We start from the raw sequence: 15,872 nt of genomic DNA, 5'->3' as shown, positions 1-15,872 counted from the left end.
GGAAAGGCAGTCACCATCAACCTGCCGGGAGAAACAACACCGCAGCCGTCTGTGGGACCCGTCCATCCAGCCGTGTGTTTTACCGAGAACTGTGTCCTCATCATTGGCTGAGTGAGTACCACCGTGCCGTGCGGCACAGCGCTGCCCCCGCGACCCTGCACCTCACCAGGCCCTGTAACCCACCTGCCATCCATCCCTACCCCCATCACCGGGCCCCGGGACAACCAACCCCCTACCCACGGAGGGGAGAAATAACAACAAAGCTGCTCCCTGTCACCACTCCCGGGATCCCCGTCCAGAGCAGCGGTGGTGTCACCAAAATCACCACAATCGTGGGTGGCGTCACGGACAATAATCAAAAACCCCCACAATCAAAAATCCCCCTTTTCACTCACGGACGAGGAACGCCGCTCGAGTCCCCGGGATCCGGCCCACCGCTCGAGCCACCACCGAGCAGCAGCAGCAGCGGCAGCCGGACCCAAGCAGTGGGAGAGCGCAGCGTCCCCTCCTCCGCCCGCAACAACTTGGCGTCACGAACAGGATCCTACCGTTCTATCGGCTGGTGGAAGTGCGCCTTGTGTGACCGCCGGAGGTGTCCGGCCGAAAATTTGGAGAAGCCGCCATCTTGGGCGCGAAGAGTTCCCGCTCGAGCGTCTCCTCGAGTAGTAGAGGCGCGAAGGCCAAAACCCCACCCCTGTAGAGGAGGAGCCAGAAAGAGGCTAAGGGGGACGAAATGGCGGCTGGTCGCATGTGAGCGCGGCTATAAAAGCAGAGACGCCAGGACTCTGCAGCGATATTGGGTTCCTGGAAGACTTTATTGCCAAAATGCACCATCCGACCACCAATGAGGACGCCCCCGCGCACGGCACGGCGATGTGGCTGAGAGACTGGACCGCCCCGCTGAACTACAGTCTGCAAGCCCACATGCAGCTCCTCCTGGAGGAGTGGGAGACCGACATGGCGGACGTGGTGGCGGCTATGCGGAGACACGAGGTGGAAGAGGATTTGGAAGGGAGGGTGAGTGACCCACGCCCCTGTACCCCTAGCGGGTCGGTCATCGCGGCCGAGGGACCCGATCCATCCCCTCTCGCCCTGCCTTCTCCCCCACTACCCGTGTTAGCTACTGCCGCCCCGCCACTAGGCCCGCTACCTATTCAACCGGTAGCGATACCCTGCCAATCCGCCTCGGCGGACCGACTGGCTGCAGACACGCGGAGCCGGCCTGAATCACCCCTGTGGGAACCACCAGGATCGCAGCCCCTTAGTGAAGACGTATCGGAGGCCCCGGCCAGGATGGCACCAGGCGCTGTGCCCAAGCCCGGGACCGTGGAGTGGATGAAGGCCAGAATAATTGAGTTCAACCAATGCCAGCAGAACCAGATATGCCTTATGATGGAGCAGTGGACCAATGAGGTGGAGATGCTGATTGCGACTGCCCCGATGTACGGGATGGGAATAGATGTTATGGAGCCAACAGGTGACCCACGTCCCTATGTCCTAACAGGACCGGCCACTGCGGCTGAGGGGCCTGGCCCAGTCTCGACTAACGCGTCACCCTTACCATTACTTATGGGGCGCCTCAACGTGAACCCACCTGACCTACTGCCCCACACTACCGCAGAAGAGTCTGATGTGCTGGATACTGGGAGCCGGGAGGCTGCGGCAGCTGGCAGCAACCCGCCTGACGCAGAGACAAGTGAGAGTGACTCCAGTGACTCCAGCTCCGGTGCTGAGCCCACCCTTAAAAGTGAGGAGACAAGTGAGTGTCTCCGCTACGTGGGAGAACCGGTAGTTTATTACACCGCGCGCAATGGTGGGAACGGATACCGGGCACCCCTGTCAAAGCAGGCATGTCACTGCATGTTTGATATGCTGGCGGCGGAGGATGGGGCCGCCTCATCAGAGGAATCAGAGTGATGGCAGCGGAGTACCGTTGTCACCGTCCCCGTTGGGACCACCAGTGTTTAAAGTTTGAAAGTTTGAAAATGATAAAAGAATGATACCGTGAAAAGTCACCTGATTTGAAGCCTGCTTGAAACCGGTCGTTGCCGGCAACTGGTCCCCGTTGGGACCCCCCTTCACCATTTTGCATAAGGAACTCCTTATGAACAGGCCTGAGAACTAGCAGGGCAACCACAAACTAGTGGCATGTAAATAATGTTTGTTGTGGCTTCTACCGTAACCGCCTCCGGAGAGGCAGATTGGAGGAAGGGCCCGCAGTGGAGCAGGCTGGGGCCCAGCCACCACCGGAACCGGTGGCAATCCTCTGGGGTTTCAGGGGCTCCCCATGGACGTCGGTCCCCTGAAAAGGACAGAACCCGCTCGGGCAACTTGTGCAGGACTGGGGTCAAGGGGTGCTGCCTGTTTGCTTAGGGGCAGCATCAGGGCCAGGTTGCTTGGGTGGGAGAGAGCAGAAGCCGTAACCGTAACGTTTAAGTAAGAGTACCTCCCGATGTGGGAAGAAGTTATTATAATTGTATGTGTGTTACCGTTTTTTATATTTTTCAGTTGGTGAAAATAAAACCAGTGATGGACGGGCAGCCCGCGGACGGTCTGCATTTAACTAAGGGGGAATGTGGCGCCCTGGACAAGCCAGGGGCCACAGAGCACAACACCCACACACCCCACACTCCCAGCAGGCACACCGAAGTCAAAGCACAAAACCCTTGTTGCCTTCCTCCAAGGGCTGATGTTCACACCAGGGGGTGGGCCAGGCGGTTGGCCTCGCCCACCGAGGAGTTCACAGTCCTGGAGGCGGAAAAACCAGGCAGATGAGTTGAGGAGTGGAGAGAGACGAGTGTTGGAGGTGAAAGTGAGCAGAAGGAAGTAATAGTTGAGCAGCCTGAAGTTGGTCCGGGTTTGTGGCCCGGACAGATCAGCAAGGTTGGCAGACGGTGGTGACCGTCTGCAGGAGTGGCCTATCGGAGCCTACCGTAAGGACCGTGGACGGGCGGTGGCCCGGCGGTACCGGACCGGTACACAAAGAGAAGTCAGCACCATCTGGCAGGGGCTTACGGACCCCGGCAAGGCTAGGAGTCGCTGTGAATTTGCCAAATTCGTTAGTGAAGGGAACCTCCTGGGTTTCCCAACAGCCAAGTCCCACAGAAGGCAACAGTCCAACCAAGTGAGGGAGACACCGCCACTGCCAAGGCAACCGTTTCTCAGGGCCAGCACCTGCGGGCAAAAGGGTCTCCTCCGGCCTATATCCAAGCCGGGGAGCGGGTTACCGGTGGGAACCCATTGGAACCATCTACCGTATCTAGGTGCAGGGAAAGGCAGTCACCATCAACCTGCCGGGAGAAACAACACCGCAGCCGTCTGTGGGATTCGTCCATCCAGCCGTGTGTTTTACCGAGAACTGTGTCCTCATCATTGGCTGAGTGACTACCACCGTGCCGTGCGGCACAGAGTTGCCCCGCGACCCTGCACTTCACCAGGCCCTGTAACCCGCCTGCCATCCATCCCAGGGGAGAAATAACAACAAAGCTGCTCCCTGTCACCGCTCCCGGGATCCCCGTCCAGAGCAGCGGAGGTGTCACCAAAATCACCACAACCGTGGGTGGCGTCACGGACAATAATCAAAAACCCCCACAATCAAAAATCCCCCTTTTCACTCACGGGCGAGGAACGCCGCTCGAGTCCCCGGGATCCGGCCTACCGCTCGAGCCACCACCGAGCAGCAGCAGCCACAGCAGCAGCGGCAGCCAGACCCGAGCAGTGGGAGAGCGCAGCATCCCCTCCTCCGCCCGCGACAAAAGCAATGAGAAAAACAAAAGTAAAAATGCTATGCTTGGCCTTAAGCTAAAGGGGAGGATTTTTTTGGGGGGGGTCTCTTTTTTATTTTACCATATATACAAGTCATTATACAGGAAAGAATGTTTCTGGACTTTCTTCCTGTAAAATCCAATTTAGATTGGGTTTTGAAGCTTTTAGTGTCACTTTGTAAAAGTGGCATAATACTTGACAACATTATTCCCAGAAACCAGCTGTGAGTCAGAAATGCATCCAGGCTTCGTCCCCATGCTGTTTCCATTCAGTTTCAGCACACTCCTGACGCACTCCAGGGCTTTGGGGTACTCGGTCCCGGGCAGTATCTTTACTGAGATAGCTCACTGGGTGGCCGTTGCCCGGTTCCGTGACCCTGGGGTGTCTGGTTACTTCCTATCTGACAAGATGTCTGTGACGCCGTGGCCTATCAGGTCGTCACAAGGGTGCCGTGCAATCTGCCCTTCTGCATGGTACCCGCTCCTTCTTAGTTTCGGGTCCTGTCAATTTGGTGTTGCTACCAACAGGTATACATAAATCCAGAGGAACAGTCTGCACCACACCCACCAAAAACCCATTGGGCAGCCTGAGGGGAATAGGGCCACCCAGATGGAGGGATGGAAGAGGGAGGGCAGAAATGTCAGTTGAAAAGTAGTAAGTAGTTGAGCAGTGAGCAGCGGTGACAGGACCGGTCACGCTGTGGAGCTGGGCTCCTGTACCCATCCCAGGTGCCAGACGTTGGCCTGGCCAGAAGGAGCTGGAACCACGCTCGCAGGGGGTAGTGACAGAGGGTACGGTGCTCGGTACGGTGATCCTATATATATATATATGTTTATATATATTTATATATATATATAAAAAAATATATATATGCACACTGTACGCCCGAACAGTGTGTGTGTGTGTGTGTGTGTGTGTGTATATGTATATATGTGGGTAGGTGATGGTGGTCTGGCACTTTTGGAACTTTGTAATGCAATAAAGGATTTGTATAGGACTACAGCAGCGCGGAGCTCTTTCTTCATGGATGCATGTTAAGTACGGGCGGAAGCCAAACCCTGCTCTAGAAGCACACTGAGTCCTCAGTAGAGTTGAGCGATGTTCGAGGTTCGCCAATTTCATGTTCGAGTGATTTTTGAGCGTGCTCGAGATCGAACTCGAACGCGAGCTTTTTGCTAAAAGCTCAACAGCTCGAGTTACGTTCGAGAACGGTTCGATCAGCAAAAAGCCTATCTAGTTACTAGCTGGCTTTTCACTGTAATAGTGTGAGTCACTGTGATTCACACTATTATCAAATGTCAGCGTATAGTGTGCGGGGGGGATGCAGTTTAGATCTGTGCTGCTGAGAGAATGCCAATCGCCATTTTTTTTTTCTTTTTCCTAAGCGCACGTGTAGTGGGGCGGGCCAGCATATCAGCCAATCCCAGACACACACACAGCTAAGTGGATTTTTGCCAGACAAGCAAGGGCATGTGTCATAGGCTGTGAATGTCACATGTCCTTGCCTTATAAATATGGCCATTTTCCCTCACGCCGCCATTATCTGCCTTCTGCGTGTGGGTGACAGTCACTGCTCACGATGCTGCTGCCGCCGCTGATCCTGTTGTGTGCACAAATAGACATAGTGCAAGCTACACAGCGCTGTAGGCATTAGGGAGGGACTGCAGGCTATTTCAGCCCTTTTCAGGGCTGATTTCCAGGCATACATAGCCATAGCTGCTAGGCAGGTCCGTGCAAACGCTGTGTACAGCTTTAGATAACAGCGTCTGTGTACCTCAACTCAGGGATTTCCTTGCTGCATTTTTTCATTAGAAGGGATATAAAGTGAGGCTTCCTTTCCTGTCCTGGTAGCCACAGAACCCGGGCACTGTACCCACCTCGCCATTTTTTGCCACGCTATTTTATTTGCACAAAGAGCTGACACTTTTTCTGCCATCCTAAAAGTGTCTGGAATACTAAGTTAGTGTTCCTTTCCTGTCCTGGTGTACCCACCGTTTTTCACATACCCAGATGGAATGGACATCATCAGTGGTTCTTTTGGAAAAGAAGTAAATGTGATTCTCATGGACCAACTTCCTCCTTCCACGTTTGGACAGAACTGAATTCATACTTGTAGAAAGTGAATTGCTGTGGAAGCTGACTGATTTTTTGTGGCAGTACACCTCTCTCTTTGTGGAGATTTCAGAGATTCTATACATAGATGGAATAAAAGCTAGCCTAATGTAACTTGCAGGACATCTGACCTGCTACTTGTTACATCTGCAACAAAACTTACAACAAAGCAGGTCAGTGCTGAGTCAGGTAAGGCTAGTTTCACACTTGCGTTGGCTTGAATCTGCTGGGTCCGTTGCTGACGCATCCGTTATTTTTGTGTTTGCCAACGGATGCAACAGGTCCGTTATTTCAGAGGAATCCGTTAGCTGATTCCTGTGAAATAACGGACCCGTTGCATCCGTTTGGGGTCCGTTAGGCGTCCGTCTAATGGAATGCGTCGGCTCTTTTTTTTTTTTTTTTTTTATCATTCTGGGCATGCTCAGTAGAAATTAGCGGAATCCGGCGGCGGATTCCGTTATAGAGCACTTTGCATAGTTTGTGGCAAAAACCATGCATTCAAAGAAGCAGCATGTCAATTGTTTTTGCCATTTTAGGTGCGTTTTGCTAACATTGAAGTCAATGAGAAATGGCAAAAACCAAGAAACTTCAAATTTCCTGCGTTTTACCTGCTTTTTATGTGCAGAAAACAAGCGTATTGAACTACCAAAACACATGCTTTTGAACATTATAATGATTTGATATGTCCCTTTATGCACACACATAGTCCGACAATTAAATTTATGAAAATTACTAATTTTTAGCTATTTTTCTAATAAATAGTATATTACCGCTATAATTTCATTAAATATTTCTATTTCTTAAATTATTTCTAAAATTCTATATCTGTTCCTTTTTTTTTTTCCTTTTTTCATTGGGTTTGACTGTTTAATCTTTATTTAGCAGTGTCTTGATGTTTAAAACGCATGTGAAAAAACAGGTAAAAGCGCTGAAAACGCATCTAACACGCGGTAAATACGCATGCGTTTTCAACGCTAAAATTCAGAAAAAGGCAACTTTGGTCAAATCAATTAAGCCCAAAATGTGCGTTCTGAACTGCAAGTAGGAGAACGCAAAGTGCGATTGCAGCCTTAGGGCTTAAACACAAGGCCAAAATTACCTGCCTAATTTGGGGCTGAAACATCTGGGGGCAAAAAGCTGGGGGCGAAATATCCGTGGGCGAACTGCTGTTGGCGAAATGTGCGGGGACGAAATGGGCAAAACATCCTGGGGGCGAACTGCTGGGGGCGAAACATCCTGGGGGCGAACTGCTGGGGGCGAAACATCCGGGGGTGAAAGGTCCGGGGGCAAACTGCTGGGGGCAAAACATCCGGGGGCGAACTGCTGGGGGCGAAACATCTTCTTAGCGATTTTCCAGTGCTTAGCACTTGGGTAAGTGCCTACTGTGAAAGAGGTCTTAAGGCTAAAACACCAGGCCAAAATTCCCTGCCTAATTTTGGCCGAAACATCTGGGGGCGAAATATCCGTGGGCGAACTGCTGTTGCCGAAATGTGCGAGGGCGAAGTGTCCAGGGGCGAACTGCTGGGGGTGAAACATCCGGGGGCGAACTGCTGGGGGCGAAACATCCAGGGGCGAACTGCTGGGGGCGAAACATCCGGGGGCGAACTGTTGGGGGCGAAACATCCGGGGGCGAAATGTGTGGAGACGAAATGTGCGGGGGTGAAACATCCTGGGGGCGAAATGCTGGGGGCGAAATGCTGGGGGCGAAATGTTCGGGGGAATAGTGTACCTGGGGGCGAACTGCTGGGGGCAAAATGCTGGGGGCGAACTGCTGGGGGTGAACTGCTGGGGGCGAAACTTCCAACTCCCATGGAAAATAGCTTTTGTTTTTTGTCTTAGTGGCAATTGGAGATTTTCATGTTGAATATGGCTGCTATTTTCTTAAAGGGAATGACTTTGATACCCTTCTGAGAGCAGCATGATGTAAAGGCAGGATCCTGATTCCAGCAAAATCACTATCTGCAGCAGATCTAGCCGTTCTCTGAATGCTGAGCTCTGTATATCTTTATAGCTCCATTTGTTAGATAGGCAAAAGTGAGTTGAAAGATTTAAGTATCTTAAAGGGGACCTGTCAGGCAAAATATGCACCCAGAACCATGAGCAGTGCTATTCCCTGCCTAATCGTCCCTGTGTACACTAGTATAGATAAAGAGATCTTTAGAAAGAGTATTTCTTAAGATTTTTAATCATAAGCTAATGAGGCCAGGGACTAGTCCCCTGAGTGTGATTTCCCCTGGTTAGTCGGCCCCTTAGCATGCCAGTACACCCCTGTGGGCGTGCTAACATACTAATGAATGCACAGCATCAGAGGATGGTCATGCTCAATTCTCTACTGCCATCGCATCCAAGTCCTGTATTTCAGCTCAGTGAGCATGATCCTGTAATTTTGGTCATGTGCACTACATGGGTTTGAAGCCAGGACTCATATACCTGGCTTCATAGTGCACATCACCACCACATGTACAAGTCCTGGCTTGAAACCCATGTAGTGCGTGTGGCACTCCAGTGGTCATGGGAGCCACAGTGGCGTTGTTCTCCTCACTGGAGGGCAATGCTATGCCTGGAAGCAGCGGGGAGATCTCTATGTCAAGGTACAATCACACACAACACTTCCTAATCCAGGCCAGAAGGGGGAGCTCAAGTCCTGTTTGGGGTGAACTTTCCTGTGCATTCTGGGCTGGGTAGGGGTTAAAGAGAGAGGAACAGAAAAAGAAAACTGAGAACTGGAGTAGCAGTAAAAGAGAACGGTCGCTATTCGAGAGCTGTCTGCAAGCTTTCCAGGACCAAGCGCTGAATCAGGAGACCGGAGTCCTCAACTGTCGAGTGCTAATGGCCCAGCAGTAAACCCCGGAGTGCAGGAGATTCCACATCGCCAGGCCCATCAGAGACTCCCAAGGCAAAGTAGCACAATAGAGCCCGGGGCTGCAGAAATATAAGCGGGCCCTACATCCGGCTCGCACTGCCCGCCACAAGGGACAAAGCAAATCACATCTAGGAATAGAGATGTTGTGCTGCTTCAGGCCACAGCGACCCACATTCAGAGCGTATTAAGGAAGACCTCCAACATACCTGGCAAAGAAGAGATTCCTCACTGCTTCCCGGCTCACCGGACCACTGTAACCTGGGACCATAACATCTGACCAGTAAAAGGTAAAGGAAACTATTGGCCTATGTCGTCCAGTTAGTGTCGGCATCCTCAGCCCCGCACCCCATTGTACAATACCATAGACTACCACCCCATCACCCACCCTGGGGCCTGCTCCACCTGTGGGGAGCTAAACCATTCCAGCTGCGACACCATCCGCCCCAGAGGACAGCACCTGCAGCGGCGGCTAATCCCTGGCCGCACACCACATGTGGCGTCATGAGACAACTACTACTCCCACCATCCTTCATCCCTTTTGGTGTACACCTCGGGGCAATGAAGCCGGGCAGGGCCACACCAGACCTGACATCACCGGCCCGGCAACGAGAATATAACCCCTGCCACGTGGGTGCTACATTTTGGCGTCACAAACAGGATTCCGTGCCCCAAACAACGGGTACTATGCATCTTATAGAACTATGTATAATATATTCTTCAAAGGCGGCGTTCACCATTAACTATGTTGCGTGAGAAGAAAAGGCGCGAAGAGGAACCCCGCTGCTAGAACAGCTGAGAATTAACCCCCGCTTCACCAAGTGAGACACGGAACCTGGCTGAGGTTCACCAATGGGGAAAAAATGTCCAACCAGGAAGGGAACACAGCTGCCACGGTAGCCACAGCACTGGTAATGCCACTATTCATGTCTTACATGCCAGGAGCGACGTGGCTGCCACAATATTCAGGAGAGTCACATACCTTGAGTGACTTCCAAGAGAGACTGAGCAGTTTATTTGATTTATATCCCCTGACGGAAAGCCAGAAAGTGAGCATACTAATTGGTCAGTTAACCGGCCCAGCAAGAGGCCAAGTCCTGGCTGGACGCCGACAAACGGACTGTGGAGCAAGCTCTGGCTCGGCTGAAGGACACCTTTGACACCTGCATGGCAGTGGAGATAAAAGTGCAATTCTTCGGGTGTAAGCAGAGGGTGCAGAACAGTGTATGGGATTATAACTTTCAAGAGGCACTGATGGCTGTGAAACAAGTGGATTCCGGGAGCGTGCGTGATGGGAGCCGACTGATGACCGAGCAGTTCATCAAGGGGCTCCTGTCCGGCGCTCACTGGACCCAGCTGCGCATACTGGCCCTACAGAACCTTGACTTAGACTTCGCCCACTTCAAGGACCAGGCCGTCCGGGTGCTGCAAGACTTGACCCTGGACAGCGCTACACCAACCCGGTTCCTCACCATCACACACCCAGAGGTGGCGCCCCGCACCCACACCACCGTGGAGGCGGATGCCCAGACCATGGGTGGTGATTTCTCCACAGACCTGAGGCTTCAGGTCCAAGAACTGTCAATGACCGTGGCCACCCTCGCCAAGGCTGTGCAAACTATGCAAATAATTCCACAGCCCACGCACACCAGGCTGGCCACCAGACCAGATGGTGCACCAAGGTGACGACGCAGGGAATACCCCTCGGCCCGGGGGCGGGTTAGTGATCGCTGTGACCTTGCCGGGCAGCCGATTTGCCGCTGTTGTGACAAGGCAGGACACTATGGTCGGGACTGTTCTCCGGACCCACAGGTACCCAGGGCTAAAGATCGACCCTCGGGTGTGGGGAGGACTAACCCAACCGACTGTCGGGACAAATATGTGGGAGGCCGACCGGTCCTACCAATCGTGCTGGATGGCATCCCGATGAACACCCTTCTGGACACTGGGTCCCAGGTGGTTATGGCTAAGCTAATATGGCTGGCTAAGATGTAAGACTGGAATGTTCTATTTGTAGTTGTCATCAGAGATGGACGAATAGTTAATATTCGTATTCTTCTTGCCAAATAGTTTCTATTATTCATGTATTCATATAGAATAATTAACCTAATGCAAGTCAATGGGAAACTCAAATAATTTTCTGGAGAACTCTTGAAGTAGGTGTGGGAGGACTGTAAAAATGATACAATGGATGGAAAAGGGTTGAATCTGGATGAGAACAGCATAAGTAAGATGCCTGGAAGCATTTCTGACTCACTTTTGGTTTCTGGGAGTAATGTTCTCAAAGTATTATGGGGATTAGAGCAGGAGATATACAGGAGATATACTTGCTGAGTTTCCTTGCTGCTGTCACACTGTTTCCTGGTCTGATTATTAAAGTTCATGAATATGCACTGCTTCCTCACACACCATCTGTGACAGTGTATATGATTGGTTACAGTCCTGCTTCCCCAGCCCCCCTCTGTGTTGACATCTGTGATTGGTTGCAATCACACTAGCTCTTTAAGTCCCTGTAGGGGAGTTTAAAAATAAATAAATTATTGGAAAAAATGGCACAAGGTCCCACGTATTTTGATACCCAGCGCACATAAATCAGACAGCTACATGCAGGAGTCCCAGGCTGTGTGCATTATCTTGGCTGTGTATCAAAATGCCAGGGACACCATGCATTTTGTTGGTTTTTTTTTTGGTTTTTTTATTATTATTATTTAAATAAATCATTTAAAAAACATTGTGAGGTCATCCCATTTTTGAAATCCAGCCAAGATAAAGCAGACAGGTGGAGGCTGGTATTCTCAGGTTGGGGAGGCCCATAGTTAATCCGCAGTCCACAGCAGCCCCAAAATAGTCGCATCTATTAGATGAGACAATTCCAAGACTTTACTCGGCACATCCAGATTGCCCTGAAGCGGTGGCAATCGATGTAATATAAGTGGTTAATGACAGCTGTGAATTGTCAAAAAATCCCAGCTGTCATCAAGCCCAAGGTTAGTAATAGGAAGGGGTCTATGAAATTCCCCTATAACTGTAGGTCAAAAGAAATAAACACAAAATACAGAGAAAAATCTTTTATTTAAAAATAAAATAAAAAACACGTTCTTCCTCCAATTTATTAACCCCCACAACACCACTGCAGGTTCAACGTAATCCACAGACACAATGTCCCATGACAATTCCGGCTCTGCTACAGTTGCAGTGCATGGTCACATTAGAAAACATGACAGGTCACTGTAGCATCATGGACACATGATGGAGCCACAGCTGTGAGAGAGCAGTGATGTCAGTGAGTTCACCTGATGTCACAGTTGGGATTTCACAGCTGTGGCCTTAGGTGAACTAACCTGCGGTTAACTCATTGATGTCAGAGACCTCACCTCAGGTAAAGTCATTGAACTCAACACCGGATTACTAGATTAGGTGATATGCGGGCATTGAAAATTGGTTGCAGACATTTCTACACCAACTATGGAGCTCCTGGGAAACAACCGCACCAAAATTGCATGAAAACACATGACGTATTAGTGTGTTTTTTTTTCCAGGAGATGCAGATTTGGTGCAGAAATGTCTGCAACCAAATACTTATATGGTAATCCGGCATTGACTTCAGTTACATCACCTGAGGTCACAGCTGGGGTTACCATGGTACCCCAGCTGTGACCTCAAATAAACTGACCTGAGGTGATCTTACTGAACTCAGTGACTTCACCTCAGATGAGGTCATTGAATGCAATGTCGGATTACCATACTAAACAATGTGCACACGTTTAGTATTTGGTTGCAGACATTTCTGTAGCAAATCTGCATTTGCTGGCAAAAAAACACACCAATATCGCATGTGTTTTGATGCAGTTTCGGTGCATTTTTTTCCTGCGAGCTGGAGATGTGGTGCAGCAATGTCTGCAAGCAAATACTCAATGTGAAAAAAAAAATTATGTGCGTCATTAAAGCAGGAGAATTATGCTTACCGGGTTTCCTGCAAGCTGTCCCACTCCTCAGGAGTTTGATCATTAACCCTTTTGAATATTCACTGCTTCCACAGCCCACCCTCGGTGCCGGTGAATGTGATTGGTTGCCCTCACACTAGCTGTTTAGGTCAAGAAGTGGAGTGTAAAAATAAATTAATAATTGGAAAAAATGGCATAGGGTCCCATGTATTTTGATACCTTGAACAGATAAAGCAGACAGCTACAGGTTGCAGTCCTCAGCTGTGCACGTTATTTTGGCTGTGTATCAAAATATGAGGGACCCAATGCATTTTTTTTAATTATTTAGATAAATGATAAAAAAAAACATTGTGAGGGCTGGTATTGTCAGGCTGGGGAGGCTCATGGTTAATGGGCCCTCCACAGCCTAAAAAAAGCAACCCGCAGCTGCCCCAGAATTGGCACTTTCATCAGGTGCACCAATTCCAGCATTTAACCGGCTCATACCAGTTGCCCTTGTTCGATGGCAATTCGGGTACTATAAAGAGTTAATGATAGCTGTGATTTGTCAAAAAATTACAGCTGTCATTAAGCCCGAGGCTAGTAATGAGAAGGGGTCTATTAGACACCCCCATTACTAATTGTGTAAGTACAAAGAAATAAACACAAAACACAAAGAAAAAATCTTTTTTAGCAAAAAAATAACAGTCTTTCATCAATTTCTTAACCTGCAAAACACCCCTGCAGGACCAACGTAATCCACAGACAAGACCTTGGAGTTTTGTTTGCTTTTGCAGCTGCAGCTTGACATTGAGAACTACTGTTCAGCTTACTTGTAACCATAATACCCAAGTCTTTCTCCTGTTCCCGAATTTACTTTCATTTAATGTATATGCAGCAATAGGATTACTACATCGTAGGTGCATTACGCTTACATTTATCAACATTAAAGGGAATCTGTCACCAGGTTTTTTCTACCCCATCTGAGAGCAGCATAATGTAGAGACAGAGACCCTGGTTCCAGTGATGTGTCACTTACTGAGCTGTTTGCTGTCATTTTGATAAAATCAATGTTTTTTCTGCTGCAGATCCAGCAGTTATACAGAGCTCATGAATATGCTGGACTACCTGCCAGGATGCAACAATAATCTACTGCTGATTAAACAGTGAGTGACACATCGCTGGAATCAGGGTCTCTACTCCTACGTTATGCTGCTCTCAGATTAACTAACAAAAACCTGGTGACAGATTTAATTTAACCCTCTGTCACATACAATAGGCCTGACAGGCACATCTCTTTTACTTTCATTTCTCCTTCCTCACCAGATTGTGAGGAAATCCCCTCCCTCCAGGTAGTCTCCTGTCTCTAGCAGCTCTGTGAAACCTCATACCACAGTTGGCTTGCAGAGCTTCAGGAGGACAGATATAACTGCGCTAATCTCTCAGGCTCATTGTATGTGAACACGTCACACTCAATAAGGTTGGTATTTTATGGTTTTATTCATCATATGCTTTGCAAGTGTAATTTTTCTGGGGAAACTTCAGGATCTAATTCTGATTGCATATGTGTTTAATAGTACTTAAGGTACCTTAAAATTAAGTTTGTTTCCATGAATTTTCTTTGTAGAGTTTTTTGACAGAGTCGAACTGGGGACTATTTGGCGGGAGTTTTGAAATGTTTGTATTTCAGAGTTATTAGTTTTATGTTAAGTAAATGGGGTTTTTTTGCACCTGATTATGTGTAGTCTCTTTTATTACATCCCTATGAAGGTCACTGATCACTTTTAGAGCACTGAAATTGCAAACATTAGATATTATAGGTATTTTTCTAGCCTGCGCCTGACAGTCACATTGTATGTGAACTCGTTAGAACCGATATTGTATGTGACGGAGAGTTAAATGTCATTTGCCAAGTGTCTGCCCATTGTGACATCTTATCCAGGTCATTTTGTAATATTGTACTGTCAAGGTCAGTTTTTAATATCCTACATAGTTTGATGTCATCAGCAAAGACTGAAACTTTACTATCAATCCCATCCACAAGGTCATTAATAAAGAGATTAAAAAGAATTGGTCCTAGCACAGATCCGTGTTGTACCCCATCGTTGGCTATATCCCATTTAGAGAATGTACTATTTACGACGCCATTGTGTTCATATGTTCCCTCACATGACATGACTAACGTGATTGACTATATTTCAGTTTGTTGTACTTTTGCTGAACCAACATTTACTCTCACTTCTACTTGTGAGCCATTGAAAACCCTAGACACTTACAGAAAACAGATACTTAGGCTACGTGCGAACTATGACGTTTTTGAACTCCTCAAAAACGCTGCGTTTTTGGCGGCAAAAAACGCACAAAAACGCACCCGCATGCGTTTTTACCCCGTTTTGGTGCGTTTCTGGCTCCATTTTGCTGGGTTTTTCCAATGCATTGCATAGGTGAAAGATGCAGTAAAACGCAGGAAAGAATTGACATGTCCATTTTTTTTTTTAGCTCAAAAACGCAGCTAAAAAAAAAGCTGTGTGTGGACAGCAAAAATGAAAAGTCATAGACTTTGCTGAGGAAGGAAGGTCATGCAGTTTTGAGCCCAAAAACGCACCCGAACAATGTGCAAAAATGCCGTGAAAAACGCTCAGTGCGCACATAGCCTTAGTGTCCACCATTTATATATGGGAAAACTTTCTATATAATTATATATAAATATAACTAATTATTAACATTTTCTTATACCACTTAATTAAAGGGAACCTGTCACCTAGAATATGCGTTCTGACCTATCAGCAGATGCATATTTGCCCTAATTACACCGCCCTACCCATCCCTGTGTTATAAAATTGTATAATATGAAAGTAATAAACATCGTTTTATTACCTTCATATCTCGTATGTAAATAGCAGGGAATGTGGACACAGGGGCGGCGCCTTGCCCTATGGACGTCTGCATATTTCCGTGGTATCACGCCCCTGTGGGCGTGATTCCATGGAGCGACGTCCCCGTCTCTCATTCTATTCTGCGTGTAGTGCAGCAGGCTTCTCTTCTGGGTGTTCACGCTCCAGCTTCAGACCATGCGCAGTGCGCGTCTGAAACTGACAAGGAGAGCCCGGAAGAGAAGCCTGCTGCAATGTGTGCAGGATAGAATGAGAGACGGGGACATCGCTCCATGGTATCACGCCCACAGGGGCTATTTACATACAAGATATGAAGGT

At 48.8% G+C, this 15,872-nt stretch overlaps 1 protein-coding gene across 3 annotated transcripts in view; it reads right to left on the bottom strand.

The window, feature by feature from the left end:
* The window catches only part of SCUBE3 (signal peptide, CUB domain and EGF like domain containing 3), a 1,252,506-nt gene that overhangs the window by 584,429 nt on the left and 652,205 nt on the right, over window positions 1-15,872 (bottom strand). The gene's annotated exons all lie outside the window — the stretch shown is intronic.

Source organism: Anomaloglossus baeobatrachus, chromosome 2, assembly GCF_048569485.1.
Source record: "Anomaloglossus baeobatrachus isolate aAnoBae1 chromosome 2, aAnoBae1.hap1, whole genome shotgun sequence".
Classification (NCBI taxonomy): Eukaryota; Metazoa; Chordata; class Amphibia; order Anura; family Aromobatidae; genus Anomaloglossus; species Anomaloglossus baeobatrachus.
Note: the sequence above shows the minus strand (reverse complement) of the source record. Positions and strands in the feature narration are given on the sequence as shown.